This window comes from Mustela putorius, unplaced genomic scaffold (genome assembly GCF_011764305.1).
Source record: "Mustela putorius furo isolate JIRA1106 unplaced genomic scaffold, ASM1176430v1.1 tig00000281_pilon_pilon_pilon, whole genome shotgun sequence".
Taxonomy (NCBI): domain Eukaryota; kingdom Metazoa; phylum Chordata; class Mammalia; order Carnivora; family Mustelidae; genus Mustela; species Mustela putorius.
In genome coordinates this window covers 2,938,885-2,959,237 of record NW_025421343.1, presented here as the reverse complement: position 1 = coordinate 2,959,237, position 20,353 = coordinate 2,938,885, and the positions used below count along the sequence as shown (strand labels likewise).

Sequence of the window (20,353 nt, the reverse complement as noted above, 5' to 3'; positions counted from 1 at the left end):
TAAAAGGGTGAGATTAAGATATTGATAGTAAAGATGCTGTTTTTCTTTCTGTATCTCAGTAGAAACAGTCGTTCTTCGCTGGCTTTGTTACTTAAGCATCATTTTCTACAGAGAAAAGGAGATTCTTAACTTGAGGTGTATACCTGAACGGAACTTTTATACCTATCACAGACCAAATGCTTGTTTTGTTAGTTTGTTCTTGAATGTTTCAATGCACTTTACGTTTATTAGTTTCTGAAAAACTAAAGTTACTTGTAATCACCATAGCGTAGAATGAGAAGGAAGAAGATATTATTTGTTCCTTTAGGTAGTTGGTAAAAATCTATTTAACATCATTGATAGAGCATATATTACTTTGACTTCAGATCTAGTTCTATTTAGAACCATAGAATTTATAAAAGGTAGTGGAAATAATGTTGTCTCATTTCTCTTGATTACATAGATTTTGGTATAGTGTAGCGGTTAAGAGCCCAATCACAGACTCTGGAGTTAGATTACTTGGATTCTGGCTGTTATCTATTCACTGTGTGATCTTTGGTGAGTTACTTTCCCTTTCTGTGCCTTACTTTCCTCATCTGTAGAATGGGGCTAATGAGAGCATCTATCATACGAGGTTTTTGTGAGAAATGGTCTATCTTGTAGTCAATATTTTTACTGAATGTTTACTGTTATTACTACTATTCATTCACTATTGTAAAATTAACTTCCAAGTAATATAAGAAAGAAAATTTAAATTAAATTAGAACTTAACAACTTTATAATTCTCCTCTAAATCTACTATCAGGTATTTTGATATTTTATGACAAGCAGAGTGGCATGTCTTTCTGGAGTTCTACTACTTGGGTTTGAATCCTGGCTTTATTAGTTACTAGCTAAGTCACCTTGGTTGAATTAGTTTAGATTTGCCTCTGGTCACTCATCATTTAAATGAGTGATAATAATAGTGCCTGTCCCATTAAAGTTGTTACAAAAATTAAATGGATTATTACATTATATAGTGTTTAGAAAAATGCCTGGGTGTTATGAGTGATCAATATAAACTATATATTTTATTCTTTACAGATACTTAAAAAATAAAATGATAAATTTTAGTTGGTTAAGTAAATTACTTAATAAAATATTTTCATATTCTTATTTTGGTTGTATTTATGATTTTTAAAAAAATTAATTTGAGAGAGAGAGTGTGGGGCTGGGGAGGGGCACAGGGAGAGGGATAGAAAGTCTCAAACAGACTCCATGCTGAGCATGAAGCCTGAAGTGGGGCTCGATCCTGTGACCATGAGATCATGACCTCAGCCGAAACCAAGAGTTGGATGTTCAGTCGACTGCACCACCCAGGTCCTAGCCGTATTCATAATTTTTAATGTCTGTGGAATATTCTATTATTTTGAGATACTGTGAACCCCAAACTATAGTTATCTTGCTTCTGTGTTAGAAATAAAGTGGGTTTTTTTTTCCTGCCTGTCCCATTTCTTCAGAAAGAAAAGTTTATTCTTTCCATACACATTTCCAAAAATGCAGTCTTTTGCATACATTTTGAAATTAAAATACAATATTTAACTTTAATTTAGAACACATTTCAAATGATACTGAACTTTAATCCAAATGACCACATAAAGTAATACCTGGCAATAAATCCATTGCTATTATTATCTCATATTACTGTCAGCTTTTTCCTGTTTACCCAGTTGCTTTTGTGTTACTGGCTGTTAGTGAACTTTGTAAGTCTACGTACACGATACAGATCCCTTCATCTACATATTTTCATGAGTATCATGGTGTTGCTTTGGCCAATGTTCTCTTTCTTTTGTGTTTCAATATTTAAAAGTAAAAGTATATGTGATGAGAACTGTTTAACATTTGCTGAAATACTGGGATTTGTTTTGGCTTATGGGACCCCCTGAGATCAAATATGTGAAAATGGCGAAGTGAAAAAATCTGAACTCATTGATCACTGTATACATGCTTCTTTTCTCCTTTAATGTTAAAACCTGCTTTGGTATATCATAAATGTGTGGTATTTAGATATTTAGCAGTTTGGAGCTCCAAGTAGTGTATTTTGATTGGTGATTATAGTATTTAGCATATTGCTATTTTAAGTCAACATGTTACAGATCTAAGTTTAATTTCTTAAAAAAATGTGTTTCATTTTCATATACTTTTTCTAATTCAAATTTGGGCAAGGTTAATATGAATTTATGAGAGCTTAAGAATTGTAAAAATCAGATATAATTATTTTTCTTTCCTCTCTAGAGTTACACAAAATGGATTTTCACCTTTTATGTCTGTCTCTTACAGCAAGTAAATGTTTGGGGTAGAAAACAGCTGAACTTACTTTACTGTTTCTAGAGATGTTCTTGTCCATTTAGCTGTTTGGTTTATAGACATTTCTTAAATATCCATGCTCTCAATTATATATAAAGGTAAAATTAGGAGAACATGATTTATTGGGAATTTCTTGGCAGTATACTCGGATTCTTAAATTGAAAAATCATGTTTGAGTAATTTCCCCATAATGTCAGATGCTTTTCTTTTCACAGAAAACAACTATTCACAAAATATTAGAAGTGGGAAGTGAAATTAGTTCTATCATTCTTTTTAGTGAATGGTTAGTCTTTTTTCTCTTGGGGTTGGGGATGGGGTGAAACAAAATTCTCCATAGACTGATAATTATTGAAGCTGTATGATAGGTATATGGTGGGAGGGTCAGTTAATCTAGCACTGAAATTAAATGAAATCTTGTTTTGGCAGGTATTTTGTTCCAGTTCAGTATTTCTAGAAAATATATAGGTCTAATTTTTTTTTTTAAGATTTTATTTATTTATTTGACAGAGAGAGATCACAAGTAGGCAGAGAGGCAGGCAGAGAGAGAGAGAGAGAGAGAGAGAGAGAAGCAGGCTCCCTGCTGAGCAGAGAGCCTGATGTGGGACTCGATCCCAGGACCCTGAGATCATGACCTGAGCCTAAGGCAGCGGCTTAACCCACTGAGCCACCCAGGCACCCTATAGGTCTAATTTTTAATTTTTTAATTTAATTTTTAAATTTTTAACATATAGGCAAATTTTTTTCTTTTTGATTTAACATTTGATTCAGTTTGTGTTTCAGTAAAATTAATATTCAGTTCTAGGTTAATTAAATACCGAAATGGGAAAATACATTACCAAAAGCCAACATAGAAATAATATATTACTTATAATTAAATATGTTTTCCAGCTTTGCGCAGTGGCAGTATCGTAGCCAATGAGGTTTATCCGAGGCACGATTATTGCTAATTGAAATATGTTTTCCTTTTTCTTTTTAAGACACAGAATATATTAAGATTTCTTCTAGTGTTTTCTAGGTAGTACATTTTCCATTGTGGAAAATTTTAAAAGTAGTGAGACTAGTGTAATAACTCTCCACCGTCTACCTACCATCTATTTAGCTAATAAAGGAAGGGTGAAGGAGGTCTGACTTAATTTTGTAAGACTATACAAGTGTTAAGGGAGGTAATTCAGGCCATCAGCTTGAGGTCTTATTAGTTAATACATAATAAGTGGTAAAGGAACTGTTCAGAGACATTTAAAACTTAATAAAAGCCGGCATGGATTGTAGTATCCTTGAAGCTCATTTCAGACTCTGCATTTCATGTAAGAGAATAAACTGAGACCTAGAGAGGTGAGATGAATTGCTTGAGATCACAAAATTTAGTTGGAGAGTTTACGTTTAATCTAGATTCTCTAACCCACATCTCGTGACTTTTCTCCTTAACTTTGTTGCTTGTACTTTGTATGGCTTTGAGTTTATAATAATTTTTCCTGTATTGTGGTGCTATATTGGACTGACTGGAGTCCTTAAGTTTGTGTTTTTTTTACTTAGTCTTTTCCTTCTGATCCACTTTTAGCTTAGTCACTCCTCCTCTTCTAAAAGATCCAAGTTGTAGGCCATTTCATCCTTACCCTGCTTTTGTTTTCTTCTATGTAGAGACCTCTTATCTTTTTGTTAACCACCCCGCCCCCCACATTGGACTAAAAGATAGTCTTTATGTCTAGCTAGAGTATCTTCTTTTTCTGAGAAGTCAGTGAAAAAGGGACATTTCTGTTAGGACTGGGCAGAAGTATAGCAAGAAACATACTTTCTTTCTTTATTTATTTTAAAGATTTATTTATTTATTTGACAGACAGAGATCACAAGTAGGCAGAGGGCTCATTCCCAGGACCCTGCGATCATGACCTGAGCTGAAGGCAGAGGCTTTAACCCACTGAGCTGAAGGCAGAGGCTTTAACCCACTGAGCCACCCAGGTGCCCCTTAAATCTATTTTTAAGTAAGGAAGTATATCAGTTGTCTACAGCTGCTGTGATGAATTACCAGAAGTTTACTGGCTTACAACAACACAGATTTATTGGTATGTAGTTTTATAATTCAAAAGGCTGATATGAGTCTTACTGAGCTAAAATTGAGGTTTCAGTAGGACTGCGTTCCTTTCTGTACACTCTGGGGGAGTAGTCTGTTTCCTTGCCTTTCCCTGCTTTTGGAGGCCTTCTCCACTCCTTGGCTTGTGGCTTCCTTCCTCCATATTGAAAGCCAGCAGCGGAACATCTCTTTGACCTTGTTTCCATCCTCGTATCTTTTTCTCTTTTCACCCTCTCCCACTTTCAAAACCCTTTATGATTACACTGGATCCGTCTTGGTAGTCCTTGTTACTTACCCTGTCTCACAGCTGATTAGCAACTTTAATTCCACTTTGCCATATAACTTAATAAATACAATGACAAGTTCTAGGGATTAGCACATGGGCATCTTGCCTGGGGGGAGGGGGTGGCGGCAGTGCAGGCATTATTCTACCCACCGCAGGAAAGAATGGTTTTTATGCCATTCTGCTGCTTAAAAACTTGGTTAAGTAACTCCTTACAAAAAGAGATTCTCGCTTTTTGGCAGTGGGGGCCCAGGACCAGAATTCAAATGTGATGAAATGTAGGATCAGTTTTACCAAAATAATGGTCACAAAGAAATTCTGTAATAGTTTTGGGAGGGCTTCTTCTTCTTCTTTTTTTAAATAAAGTTTTATTTATTTAAGAAATCTCGACACCCTGTGTGGGGCTTGAACTCACAACCCTGAGATCAAGAGTCGCTCGCTCCCTGACTGAGCCAGCCAGATGCCCCTTGGGAGGGCTTCTTAAAGCTAGCTTGTAAAGCTTTTTCAGTCTAGCCCTAGCCTAGCCTCTAGCTCTCTTCTTTCTCTGGCTCCGTCTCCTGACCCTAGTAATCTGGTTTTCTAACCCAGTGCTTCTCAAACCTGGCTGTACCACAGAAACCTCTGTGAAATGGTATATAAAATTACATGTTTAAGACTCTGCCCCTTTCCAGCCAGGGTGAGAACCACTGATGTAGCCACACTGGGCTGTCATTCCTGGAGAATTCCATCTCTCTCCTCCCCGCCCCTCCTTTCCACTATGTAAATTCCTAGTATTTTTCAAGGTCCAGGTGAGATGGCATCTCTTCTGTGATGTTTCCCTGACTCAGTTCCTATTAGAACTTCCCTCTTCTTTTCTCTTTACATTTCACACTTCTTACATTTCTTTTATAACGATTAGCTCATAATGTTTAGATGTTCACATTCGTTTCTCGAACAGGTTATGAATTCCTTATTTCTAGTGCCTACTACAGTAAATGAGTCATGGTAGGTACTCAGTGTTTATTTTGATCGCTTATCAAATAGCAGTTACTTATGATTCTTGTACTTAGGATTAGGTCATAAACCGTCAGCACCTTCTCTAGGGAGTGAACAAAATTATAAAAGAAATGTAAGAAGTGTGAAATGTAAAGAAATTTATAAAGTGGTAGGAACGGATTAAAGTGTTTTTATTAGTGGATTTTATGTGCATAAACTTTCCTTTCCAGTTTGTTGCTCCACATCTCACTAAAATGTCTGGGTGATATTCACCAAATTTCAAGATTATATTTAGGATTGTTTGACATTCACTTCACCTCTGGAGGGAGGTTCACCTCAAAGCTAGTTAGTTATCATTCTGGAGCAGCTGATGCTGACTTCGGTTAAGTGGTTCGTGTGCCTGCAGGTTTGGAGAGTTGTGTCATATATATATATATATATATATATATATATATATATATATAAATGCCGTAGATAGAGGAACAATGGCTTCAAATATGGACTCCAAATGAAAAGTCAAAGGGCAGGTTATCTGTGTTTGATCAAAACTGATCTGCTTCTAACAAGGACATCTCTGTATAGCTTGTGACACGGTTTCTTGATTGACATGATGGTTAATGAGTTTATTGAGCAGCATGGCAGTGGTTAGTGGAGGGGCAATTTGTTGCTCATAATTTGTATTTATCTGTGATCTGTAATGTCAAGGAACAGTCTTTACCAGTGGACACCTCTCTTTTGGAATGGGATTTCAGGCAGTACTTGCTGGCCATGGTTCCAGTGAGGGGATTGAGTTGGAGTTTTAGTTTCCCTGAGTATCTCCTTCATGTCCCTTTTATTAATACGTCTTATGTACTATCTACCAATATGCTCATGTAATATTTGTTATTCTAGGTACAAATTATTCTGGCATTTTCCTTTGTTTTTTAAAAGATTTTATTTATTTATTTATTTATTTATTTGACAGAGATCACAAGTAGGCAGAGAGGCAGGCAGGAGAGAGAGGAAGGGAAGCAGGCTCCCTGGGGGCTCGATCCCAGGACCCTGAGACCATGACCTGAGCCAAAGGCAGAGGCTTAACCCACTGACCCACCCAGGCGACCTGGCATTTTCCTTTCTTATATACTTTATGCTTTCTGGTTCAAATCTTAAGCTTCCTAGTGCTGAGTTATCTTCCTTTAATGGTATTTTTTTTGAAGCTCTCCCTAATCACTTCCTGTGACATCTCATTGTCCTGTTTGCAAGGGTTATCTTTCCAGCCATTTTCCACCTGAAAACCATACCCACTCGATAAGGCCCACTTCAGTAGTCTGTCATCTCTTTTTTCCTATCTCCTCCAGGTGGTGAAGTAGTTTATTTTCTTTGCTTTGAAAGAATGTTGCTTGTTTCTCTATTATAGAATTTATCACATTATTCTTGTCAATTTGCTTTCCTCTCAAGACTAAACATTTTACCTTCCTGTAAGTTTTTTTTCCTGTGAGTTTTATATTTAGAACCAGTGTGTTGTAATAATAATTTGGGATGAGTGGGGAGTAGGCCTTTATTTGGAAAAGTTACTATATTATAAATGCAACCCATTTTTAGGCAGATCAATTTTAGGAAAGAGTATATATATGGAAGTTATGGGGCTGAAATTGCATTTTTTTAAAAAAAAATTTTTATTTATTTATTTGACAGAGAGAGATCACAAGTAGGCAGAGAGGCAGGCGGAGAGAGAGGGGAAGCAGGCTCCCTGCTGAGCAGAGTCCAATGTGGGCCTTTATCCTAGGACTCTGAGATCATGACCAGAGCTGAAGGTAGAGGTTTAACCCACTGAGCCACCCAGGCACCCTGAAATTGGATTTTTGAGATACTACATGCCTACTTACCATTTGGAAAGTTTTGATGTACCCTTTGTGTAGGTATATGTCTTATCTGAAGATCACTGCCCTAAAGAAATTCTGGTGCATTCACATCAGGTTATCTGTAAAGAAAATGGGAACAGCACCAATGTACCTAAGAGATAAAACATGGAAACAATTCAGATGTCCAAAAACAATAGGGTTGATAAATAAATCACTGTTTGTTCATATGGTAGAATATTATACAATAATGAAAATGGATGTTAAATACACTGGCATTAAAAATAAAAAGTTAATAAAAAAGAGAAAATAGGTGAGCCATAGGTAAGATAGAGCAATGTGGATTCATCTCATTATTCATATGATACTGAAAGAAACAGGGCACAACAGAATATGGTTCTGTATTTCCTTTTTATAATATTCAAGAAGAGTCAAAACCAACCGTATTGTTTGTAGATGCATACATGTATGGTAAAATTTAAAGAAGAGTAAGGAAATGTTCCTCATAAACTGGGTTAATCGTGCCTTTGGGGAGAGGAATGAGGTAGTGATTGGGGACAGATACTGGCTTGGTAGGGCAAAAGCAGCACTGGTTTTGTTTAGCAGAATGATCCTAGGCCAATTATCTAACCTCTTAGCCTCACTGTCTTTGACTGTAAACTGAATGAAATAACCACCTTGTGAAAATTGTAGCAATTAAGTGACATAAACTTTATAAAGGAGTTAGCTTGGAGTTTGGCTAATTGTAAACACGAAAAACCAAACGGTAATGTTTTCTTACTGTATTGTGTCTCTTACTGCAACTTGACAGATATTGTTGGCTTTTGGTAGTGAGAATAAAGTTCAAAAGAATTGGGTAAAGTAGAAATAAGAAGAAAATCTAGAAATAATGATAAAGACAAGGAAACTATTTGGATGTTACTGCTACTTTGTGTTATATGCCTTGCTAGTTGGGCATGCTATTGTATTTAATCTTCAAAATAACCCTGAGACCAGATTCAACTATAATAGGCAGAGTTAACCCAAGTGTCATTATCACCACCTTACAACAGGTCAGTTAGGTAAGTTTCTCAGCATTTTATGGCTAATAAGTGGTAGAGCTGGGCTTTAAATCAACATTTGTTTTCATTGTGCTGTTGCCAATGACATGAAAGTTATCATAAAATAGCTGTTCATCTATATTTCATTGTACAGGGAAATGCAGGAAATACATGTAAATACAGTCTACATGTAAATTCTTTTAGAAGTATTTAACTGAGTTATACCCTGAGAAAGTTCTAGTGAAGATCATTAGATTATATCCGTTTCCAGGGGAGGGACTCCCTTTTCCATGGCTGTGCAGTGAAAACTAATTCTTAAACTAATTTAGTTTATGCCAGGCCTCTAGGATTAATTCTAATTTAACAGGATCTAATCTGAAAGGCTGAAGCAGGGATTTGGGGAAATTATGTGGAATCTAAATATCAATGAATGCAACATGACAGGCAGAAATTTACAGGGTTGATTGCTATGGTACATTGCATGTTGATTTATGATGTGTTCGCTGCCTTTGATGTTTACTGTGGTGAAGCCAGATTTGATAGTTTCATTTAGATTTACAGTATGCTCTAAGGCTTAAAATGATGACTTCATGAAGGATTGCTTATCCAAGTCTATCCTTTGGGTATTGAATCCTTCCCAGCTGTATTTATTTTCTCATTATTATTGTTTGTTAATAAACATTTTTATAGCTTTTGGTTTTAAGTTTATTTTCATTAGGCTTATTTTCAGTTCAGAAAGTATGGTTAGTATTGGTTTCAGTTTAAGCATAAGATAAAATTAAATGGTTTTTAAATACCACTCAGAGAGGCTGTAATGATACCAAGTTGTGTATTCTCAGCTCCAGATTGCTTGTTAGTGCTAATAGTAATCCTGCAGTCTGATTTGCTAGACTCCTGTTTTTCTACTGAGCCATTTTGGATTAAAATGGACCGCTTTTGTCTTGCCTCCTACATTGCTTAAGAAAGGAGATACGAACAGTTTGTTCACTATATTTAGCTTTAAAATTTTAGGAAGCCAGAGTAAGCTAAAAGCATAGCTTTTTGTGGGATGGCTTTAGGTTCCAAAAAGTATTTGGGTGACCTTTTAATAAGTTAATTACTGGGGCGCCTGGGTGGCTCAGTGGGTTAAGCCGCTGCCTTCGGCTCAGGTCATAATCTCAGGGTCCTGGGATCGAGTCCCGCGTCGGGCTCTCTGCTCAGCAGGGAGCCTGCTTCCTCCTCTCTCTCTCTGCCTGCCTCTCTGCCTACTTGTGACCTCTCTCTGTCAAATAAATAAATAAATAAAAATCTAAAAAAAAAAAAAAGTTAATTACTGAGCTTTTAAAAAACGTTCCTATTTCTTTTTGGAAGATTTTATTTATTTATTTGACAGAGAGAGAGAGAACACAAGCAGGGGGAGGGGGAGAGGGAGAAGCAGGCTTCCTGCTGAGTAGGCAGCCCAATGCGGGGATTGATCCCAGGAAGGCAGACACTTAAGGACTGAGCCATCAGGCGCCCCAAAAGTTCCTATTTTTATATTATTATTTTTTATTTCTCTTGTTATTTTATATAGTATGTAATTGTTTATAGTTTATGTTATTATATTTGTACTATAAGTTACACATATTTTGTGTAATTATACTTTATATTGTTATTAACATTTGTACATATTAGAAAACATATTGTAGATTAGGTCTCCCTGCAGTTGAAATATTGATGGGATACTAAATATACAGTTTTTCCCTTATTTCTATTTAGGTGGAAAAAAAAACCCTCTTTTTGGGGTGCCTGGGTGGCTCAGCAGCTTGTCTTGGGCTCAGGTCATGATCCTGGAGTCCCGGGATCAAATCCCACATCGGGCTCCCTGCTCAGCAGGGAGTCTCCTTCTCCCGCTGACCTTTCTCCTCTCATGCTCTCTCTCTCTCTCAAATAAATGAATGAATAAAATCTTAAAAACAAAAAAAACTCCTCTTTTTTGCTACTTAGGTTGTAGAAACTTGCTACTTGCTGCTTTTATTTATCACACCATTCTGTTTTTCTTAGATTTATTTGATTGTACTCAGTATCTTCCTTCTTGTGTTTAAAAAAATTTTTTTTTTAAAGATTTTATTTATTTATTTTATAGAGAGAGCTCACAAGTAGGCAGAGAGGCAGGCGGGGGTGGGGGGAAAGCAGGCTCCCCGCTGAGCAGAGAGCCCAATTCAGGGCTCGATCCCAGGACCCTGGGATCATGACCTGAGATGAAGGCACAGGCTTTAACCCATTGAGCCACCCAGGCGCCCCTTGGGTTTAAAATTTTAAAAATTTATCTCAGTAATGGTTTCTAATGCTCCCTTCAAGTAGAGGTATTATGCATTGTGACGGCTTTGGAATATACTCAACAGACCGATCCATTTCTTTCTTTTTTCTTTTCTTTTTTGAGATTTATTTTCCTTATTTTAGAGAGAGAGCACAGGGGGTAGGGGGAGAGGGAGAGGGAGAGTCTCGAGCAGATTATGCATTGAGTGCAGAGCCCAACACAAGCTTGATCTCATGACCCTGAGACTGTGACCTGACCTGAAACCAAGAATCAGACACTTAACCCACTGCACCACCCAGGTGCCTTCAGACCGATCCATTTCAAGTGACTGTGTTAGAGAGCAAGGGGATTATGGCTATTATTTACGGCTAACACCGTTTCTAGAGTAGCCCTGTGCCATTCCTCCGAGTGTGGCAGCCCTAGGGAGTCTGTGAACATCTAGGTAGATTGGTTTTAGACCTATTAAAATTTATAAAGAGAGGACACAATCAGACTTTGCTTTCTGTTAATTAATTGGTGTAAACAGTAATTATTTTTTCCTGGATTCTAGGAGTGTTAGTATATGATTATGTCAAATCTGTTGCCCAACTCTCTGCTGCCCCAACTTTTTCTTAAGCAAAATCTCCAATTTACAGCAAAGGGAAAGAACAACCCTTTATATTTAGTAATCAATTATTAACATTTGCCATATTTACTTTATATACATTTTCCCATTTGAGCGTCAAATTGGCTTTTATATGGTTGAAAGAAAATCAGGTTTGGTGTTATCAGTTAGTAGTTCTGATTTTCACATTCTGCCAACAAGTAAGATATTTTGATTTCTGAGTCATAAAGTGAAGCTGTTTTTTTGCTGATACTAATGTTAATGATCATTCAAACATTGAACATAAAATGACTCGTACCTTTTAGGAACTTGGGAGGCATAGCTAAAATAAAGAAATAGGATGCTGATATTAATTCACAGCTAGCTCAGAAGATGTTGAATTGTGGTCAGGAACCCCAGTGGCTTCAAGTTGTGCCCCAGCAAGCTAATGACAGATACCCATCCTAGTCTCTCTCCCAGACTTTCCCATGATATAAAACCTGGCAGTGGGGATGATGTAGGGTGAGAAAGGTTGGAAAGAAACTAGCACTTATTGATTGGAGCTAGATGTATTATGTACGTTAGCTCGCGAAGTAATAATGTCATTATAGATACTAGTATCCCCATTTTATAGTCAAGAAGATTGAGGTTCAGATAAGTAAGAGTCTTGCCCAAAGTCACACAGTAGTAGTTAGTAGAGAAGAAGTATTTTTTAATTAAAACAAAAACAAAAACAAAACTCTGTTATTTTCAGGTCACTGTGATGACAGTACATCAGGTACTTTTTAAAAAAAGATAACTTATATATGTATTTGAGAGAGTGAGTGAAAGAGGGAAAGAGAGAGTGCACAGAGTGGGAGGGGCAAGGGAGAGGGAGAAGCAGACCCACCTGTTGAGCAGGGAGGCTGATAGAGATCTCAGGATAATGAACTGAGCCAAAAGCAGATGCTTAACTGACTGAGCCACCCAGGTACTCACATCAGGTACATTTGACTTAGGCATCTCAGGTGAAAAATGGTTCTTTAATCGTTGGATAAATTATTTAAGTCTCACATGACTGGCAGTCTGGGTGGGACTTGTTAGTACTGCTTCTTAGAGGATAGTTGACGAAGAACTTTGTTCCTTTGGGATTTCAGGGGTTGATAATGCTAAGTGATAGTTAGGTTTTTGTTTTTACTCATCTTGGTAAAGAAACAGTGGAAAATTACAAGGTAAACCAGCCTAAATACAGCCGCATTTCACCACATCAGCATTCTCAGAAGGGATGTGCCAGCCGTGGCACCACACCCAGAATCAGCCAGTCACAGCTCATAAAAGAGCCTAAATCAGAATTTCAGTGGAGAGATTGTGACTCATCTCAGGATCCTGGAGAAAAAGCTCATATGAAGATCTAAGAAGGAAACTGAAGCAAAAAAAGGGATCATAATTTCCTCAGGATTCTGCCGGTAGTAACAGTAGAAATCTGGGGAAGTTTTTATGCTCTTGAAGGGTATATACTGTTAAAAGTCTCCATTTCTACAACATTGCCAGTTGAAGTGTTGATGTATGGTAGTTTGCTATGCTCACACAGCAGCTAAATGACTAGAATTCACATTCGACTTAATACCTGTATTTGGGGAAAAAAAAACCCCTGTATTTGTACTAGATATTATTTTTGATAAGAGTGTTAACATTTATTGAGTACTTTGTAGTAAGCTCTAGCAGTTTTATACAGATTAATTCATATAATACAACCACTTTATGAGGTAAACGAGGAAACAAGCACAAGAGGTTGATTAATGCTGGGATCTTGACTAGGCAAGGGAACTGCAGTTTGAACCTAGGGAGTCTGAATCTAGTGTCTCCGTTCTCGACTGCTCCGTTCTATCAAAACCATTATGCTATATTAGGAAAATACTGCAAGGTAAGAATGATCTCATCCCTTTTATGAATTATTTTTTTAACATCATTCTTGAATAGGAAACAAGTGAATATCAAGTATTAGAAAACTCTCTTAATCATGTCTCTTTTATCCAGCTCAGATAGCTTGATAGGTCTTCCATTTAGTCTTTTGAATTTGTAGTGCTATGTCACAGAAATTAAACCAGTACTCTCTTTCTGTATCCTAACTGAAACCTTCTTGAAGTTTGTGTTGTAATTAAAAGTAAATTATAATTTTTAACTTTCCTTAAAACTGTATCTTACAGAAAATACGAAAAAAGAGAAACCTGAAGATTGAGGCATATAGGCTTTAAAAAAAAAGATTTATTTGAGAGAAAGGGAGAGTAAGAAAGAGAGCGAAAGGAGCAGAGGGAGAGGGACAAGCAGGTTCTCTGTGCTGACCGTGGAGCCTGATGCAAGGCTTGGTCTCAGGGCTGTGAGATTGTGACCTGAGCTGAAATCAAGAAGCAGACACCAGACTGAGCTACCCGGCACTCCGAGGCATATAGACTTTTTAAAGATCTTCCGAGGTGAATTCACAGTCAGAACTAGTTGAAAAGCTTACTTTCCAATAATATGTAATAAACTTATGGTTGTCAGATAGTTGTTCTGACTTAGAGTTCTTTATGAGGTTTCTTAGTGGACCAGATAGCTTCTCTAGTCTCTATGGCTGTGTTCTTTAAGTTTCTATAGTTCATAAGCCATAAAATATAGCATTTTAATAAAGACTTAACTCAGTGTTGATGCTATCCCCACTTCCAACTGTCATTGGCCTAATTCAGGCCCTATGTTTTACTTGGACAGTAATTTCCTTAATGGTGTCTCTGTTTCATTCCTTTCAATTTTTTCAACAACTGTACACTCAACAAGGTCTATTGTGTGTGAGTTGCTGTGTTGAGCACTAAGGGTGTTGGCAGTAAACAAGAACAGGCATGGTCTTGCCCTAGCAGAGTGTATAGTCTACTGGTCTGTTCATTTTCCATACCATTGCCATAAGCTTTTTCTAAAATCCACATCACATCTTTGCCTACTCTAGGCTCTTCGTAGTCAAGTTGTGGCATTCCAAGGGCTTTTCCAATGAAGCCATCTCTGATTTCTCCTTAGAAACAGAAATAATAATTTTTTTAATCCTGGTTTCCCTAATACTTTATAAAAATCTTCATCAGAGTATTCATGATGTTGTATTATAGTTGTTTGTATAGCTATTTATATCTGATAGTTTGCAAGTTCCTTAAAATTAGGGATAATAGTTCCTTGATTATTATTTTATCTTCAGTCTTACACAGAGTCTGGATTGTAAGTGCTCCATAAATGATTGGAGTATGGTATAATCTTAGTACGTGCTGTCATATTGTGTATGTTTTTTTTTTTTTTAAAGATTTTATTTATTTATTTGACAGAGAGAGATCACAAGTAGGCAGAGAGACAGGCAGAGAGAGAGAGAGAGGAGGAAGCAGGCTCCCCACTGAGCAGAGAGCCTGATGCGGGACTCGATCCCAGGACCCTGAGATCATGACCTGAGCCGAAGGCAGCGGCTTAACCCACTGAGCCACCCAGGCGCCCTGTCATATTGTGTATGTTATGTTTTGTTTCCCCACCTGCTAGGTTATAAGCTGTCATAGAATCTTCTGACATCTAGGTTGGTGCAGAGGACATAATATATCCTTAGATGAATATTTACTCATTATTATTATTCTTTCAGTATCTTCTGGATGCTAGCTCCGTTATTTAGAAAAAAATATTTCTTCGTCTGTTGCTTTGCAGAATGTCTTACTTTATTTAAAGAAAAAAATTCAAATATTTAAAGGGTCTTATTTAATTTCATGCCTATTCTAAACAACTATTTATCCTATTGGTATGGTGATTGGTAATATGGATCTTGCTTCTGTTGGCCTACTAGAATATTTACAGCTAAATTTGTGGCTCTCTTTCAAAGAAGATATGATTTCTTGATACATGCATCTTATGTGACCTCTTCACTTATGGTCTTAAGTTGCTGTCTTTTGTACTGATAGCTCTCCTATATTTATTTAAGGGTTACATCATTTGTTACAAACGATGAACCCCACATCTGGCTCCATGCTCAGCATGGAGTCGGCTTGAGATTCTCTCTCTCTCTCTCTCTCTCCCTTTGCCCCTCCCACTTGTTCTCTCTCTTGAATAAATAAATAAATCTGAAAAAAAAAATCCTAAAATTGGCAAATGACAGATGGAGAAACCAGCAGCGCTTCCACTGAACCCCTTCTTAAGGCACAGTGCTGAGTTCTATGGAATACACAGAGATAAATAACACAGAATGACTGTCCTAAGGCAATTGAATTTGCTAATATAGAAAACACTCAAGAAGGTTAGACAGGAGGGCTTCAGGAGCTGATAAGACACATAGACTTGGGAGACTCTGGGAATGCTTCTGGAAAAGGTGACATTTGAACTGAATCTTGAGAGATGGCTAGGATTTGAATTTGTAGAGAAAGGAAGGATTGGGCATTCTAGTGGGCAGAAACTATAAATGTCTAAGAAAATATACTTTGTGATATTCATTAGGATTATCTACCCAGGGGCGCCTGGGTGGCTCAGTAGGTTAAAGCCTCTGCCTTCGGCACAGGTCATGATCCCAGAGTCCTGGGATCGAGCCCCGCATCGGGCTCTCTGCTCCTCGGGAAGCCTGCTTCCTCCTGTCTCTCTCTCTGCCTGCCTCTGATCCCTATCTGTTAAATAAATAAATAAAATCTTAAAAAAAAAAAAGGATTATCTACCCAGTATTTCTTTCTCCTCCCAGGCATTTGTTATGATGACATGTCCTTGCCCCTTGGGTCTTAGGTGTGGCCATGTGAATTGCTTTGGCCAATGACATGTGAACTGAAGTAGCATGAGTCATTTCAAACTAGAGGTTTTAAAGAGTTCATGCATTCACTATCCTTTCTTCCTCTCCCGTAGTGACCTGCAGTCGTCTGATTGGCATGTGGGCCAAAGATGTCTGTTGCCTCTATTTGTAAATAAACTTTTATTGGAAAATAGACATAGTCATTTCTGTCTTTATTATTATTTTTGATTAAAGATTTTTGTTTTTTAATTTGTTTTAAATTAAACTTCTTTTTTTAACATAATCTCTATAACCAGTGTGGGGCTCAAACTCACAACCCTGAGATCAACAGTCCTGTGCTCTCCCAACTGAGCTAGCCAGGCATCCTGAAGGGTTTTTTAAAGTAATCTCTATACCTAATGTGGTGCTCAAATTCACAATCCAGAGTTCAGGAGTTGCATGTTCTACCACCAACTGGGCCAGTTTCCTCACCTGTGTAACTGTGTTATTTCTTATGTATTGTCTATTGCTGCTTTTGCATTATAACACCTAAGTTGAATAGTTGTGACAAAAACCATATGTCTCACAAAGCTGAAAATATTTTCTGTGGCCATTTACAGAAGAATTTTGCTGACAACTGCTCTAGATATTGGCTGCTTTTAGAGTGAGGACATTGTGGAGTTCAGCCTCCTGTTGACCCCCAGTGGACATATGCCATCAGCAAGAAGTGAATTTTTGTTGTTTTAAGTCACTGGTATTTTGGGGTTATTTGTTATGGTAGCTGAATGCAGCCCATCCTGGCAATCAGACTGTTTATAGGAAAAGAAGCTCACAGAGAGGAGGAAACCTGATGGAGAGGAGTCTTCTGAAGAAACTTTGGATGGGAATGATCAGGTAATGTTGTGAAAGTACTAGACTGTTAGGCTCAGGTGTTTAGATTTTATTTAGAATCCTCAGTATAGAATCAGGTTTTGGGACTTCTTCAAGGGACAGAAGAATAGTGGGTAAGAACTTCCTGATAAAAAGATTAATCTGCCAGTAATTATAGAAGGGTTAGGAGCAGTAATTGAGTCAGGAATTTGATTTCTGTAAAAAAAAAAGCTAAAGTCTTTGAAGACCTGACTGACAGTAATTTGACTGGAGGCCTTTTTTTTTTTTTTTTTTTTTTTTTTAAATTGAAAAAGTGGTAATGCCTCAGATTCTTGTCCTGTTTAATGCTTAGTAGCAACCTCTGATTTTTGGTGATTTCAGCAGTTACATAGGGGAGGAAATGTCATTGTCAAAGGAGTTCTGAGAGCTGAGGGCCAGTTTCTTCCTTCCTCCCTTCCTTCCTTCCTTCCTTCTTTCTTTTGAGTTTCTCTTTTTTAAATAAAACACATACATCAAATGCTTCCATCATCTCAATGAAATTTGGTGTCAGATAGCCTAAAGTAGTTTAAAGTGAAAAGCAGACTTAGGTTTTACTCCATCTCCTGTTACTTAATCTGCTATGGATGTGCTGACAGAAACTTTTTGTCAGTTTGCCAACTAAGAGTATATAGCTGCTCCTTAAGGTTAAAATATAATATTTTACCGTGCTGAATCCTTCAGGTTTCCTAAAAGCAGCGTCATCCTGCATATGCTGTTCTGAAGATACACAGAAAAAAAAAATAGAATGACAACAATAAATGCTGTAGAAACCCCCTATATAATCAGGTTATTTTGTAAAGTGGTGGAAGAGCTTGTTCTTTTAATCTTGTTTTACTCTAGTGAAAGAAATGATTTTTCAACTTGTTTTCATTGTATTGTGGTAGGGGCATTTGGGAATCTTGAAAATTCAGCATATTGCGGGCATGTTTTTGTTGCTTTTTAAGCTGCTGATTATGTTTCTCTTGGAGTTTGTATTTTAATAATACAACATATTACATATACACTATTTTTAAAAATAAAAATATTTTTCTGATTATGAAAATAGTACATGTTTATATTGGTTGAGACTCTGGTTGTGGGTGACAGAAACTCAACATGAATTAACTTCAGCAAACCATGAGCAAGCATCTGAACATAGGGTGAAGCTGGTGTTAGGTTTAAGACCGCAATATGGGACTCTTGTATTGACCTGTTGGCAGTGTGTGTTTTACATTTTTTAAAAAAGATTTATATATTTATTTGAGAGGGAGGGGCAGAGGCAGATGGAAAGAGAATTTTGAGCAGACTCCTTACTGAGTGTGGATCCTGATGAGGGGCTTGATCCCACGACCCTGCCAAAATCAAGAGCTGAGTCACCCAAGCACCCCAGTGTGCTTTACATTTTTAACAAATTTTTTTCTGTGTAGTTGAAGAATACATATATGTAAATATGCAATAAAGTTTTGTGTGTATATATATATAAACATGTATTTATAATGTTATATGTTTATTGTATATAGAGGCAGCAAGCTATAATATGTACATTATATGTATATATGTGTATACACACATAATACATACACAGACTTTTTTTTAAAAGATTTTATTTATTTATTTGTTAGAGAGAGAGAGAGCATGAGAGCGAGCACAGGCAGACAGAGTGGCAGGCAGAGTCAGAGGGAGAAGCAGGCTCCCTGCGGAGCAAGGAGCCCGATGTGGGACTCCATCCCAGGATGCTGGGATCATGACCTGAGCCGAAGGCAGCGGCTTAACCAACTGAGCCACCCAGGCATCCCAATACACAGACATTTTTATGGGCAGATAGAGAAATAAGTGAGTGTGGGATTCTGTGTCAGTGTACTTACACCTTAATCACAGCTCTCTGACTTGGCAAACATCTGTGGCTCAGTTTCTTTTTATGTAAAATGAAAGTAATACTATTACCCAGTATCATGGGATGGTTTCATGTTAAGTAAGATAATACATAAATAATGTTTAGAACAGTCCTTTATAAGTAGTAAACACTTAATAAGTATTATTATTGTTACTATTTTTTAAAGATTTTACTTTTTTAGTAATCTCTACACCCAGCGTGGGGCTTGAATTTACAGTCCTGAGATCAAGAGTCCTATGCTCTACTGACTGAGCCTGTCAGACACACCTGATTATTATTACTATAAATACTATAATGTTTATATTATACTATGGACATAGACACTGTATATATTTATTGTGTTAGTATTTGAATAGGTGTCATGGATTTTGTATTCTGATTTTCTCACTAATCTGTTTTTTATATTACGTTTTGAACTTCAACTTTTTAGAAACCTCACAAACCTAAAGAAAATAAACTTTGAGTTTGCTGGTGATCTTAATTTTCCTCTGAAAATTGGCATTTTGGGAAAAACATTGCTTGAGTATGCTAGCTGTTAACTCAAAGGTGTAATGTGTTCAGAAGGAAGGTGAGATGACTAAACGTGAATCTTAGTCATGATTTCCAGTTTTTGGCTTGAATATGTTGATTAGTGCAATTAGTATATCCCTGTCCTGAGTTCAAAAGATGACTGGCATGAACAGGCTAAAGATCAATGAGAGACTCTTTATTAGTATCAAAATGACAGTGCTTTTTGTTATTAATATGTTAATTCCTATTAACACACTGAAGGATTGATTCTGTTTCTGTTGTAGATAGTACATTATTGTAGAGAAAGCAGTCTGCAGACTAGTGTTTGAGTACTAGTTTTTTAAACCTCTGAAGTAGAGATGACAATACTACTACTGTTACACTGTTTATCTCATAATTATCATATCATCTTGATGGATTGGCTGTTTTATCATTAATGTCCTTTTCTTTCTTTTGCAACTATTTTTATCTTCAGGTTTATTTTGTCTAAATTTAGCTTCTTCTGGTTTGTCCTGTTAATCTTTTGGTAACTGTGTGCATGGAATATCTTTTTCTGTCCTTTAGATTTCAACTAAATCTCTGGATCTAAAATGAGTCTCTGTTGGATCATGTTTTTTCTGTTTTGTTTTATTTTATTTTATTATTTTTTAAGGATTTATTTATTTCTTTGGGAGAGAGAGTGAGTGTGAGCGGGGTAGGGTCAGAGGGAAAGACAGAGAGAGAGAAGCAGACTCCCCACTGAGCATGGAGCCTGGTGTAGGGCTCCATAAATCTGAGATTATGACCTTAGCTGAAACCTCGAGCTGGTTGCTTGCTGACTGAGTAACCCAGGTGCCCCTGTTTCATTTTGAATTCATTTCATCAATCTCTGCCTTTTAGTTTGAAAGAAAAGTCCATTTTTAATTATTGTCATTATTGATAAGGAAGGATTCACTTTTGCCATTTTGC

General features: G+C 36.9%; 1 protein-coding gene and 1 pseudogene across 4 annotated transcripts in view; both read left to right on the top strand.

Moving 5' to 3' along the window:
* Window positions 1-20,353, top strand: part of EXOC6B (exocyst complex component 6B) — a 651,357-nt gene that overhangs the window by 65,857 nt on the left and 565,147 nt on the right. The window lies entirely within an intron of this gene.
* LOC123391811 lies at window positions 3,212-3,385 on the top strand (annotated as a pseudogene).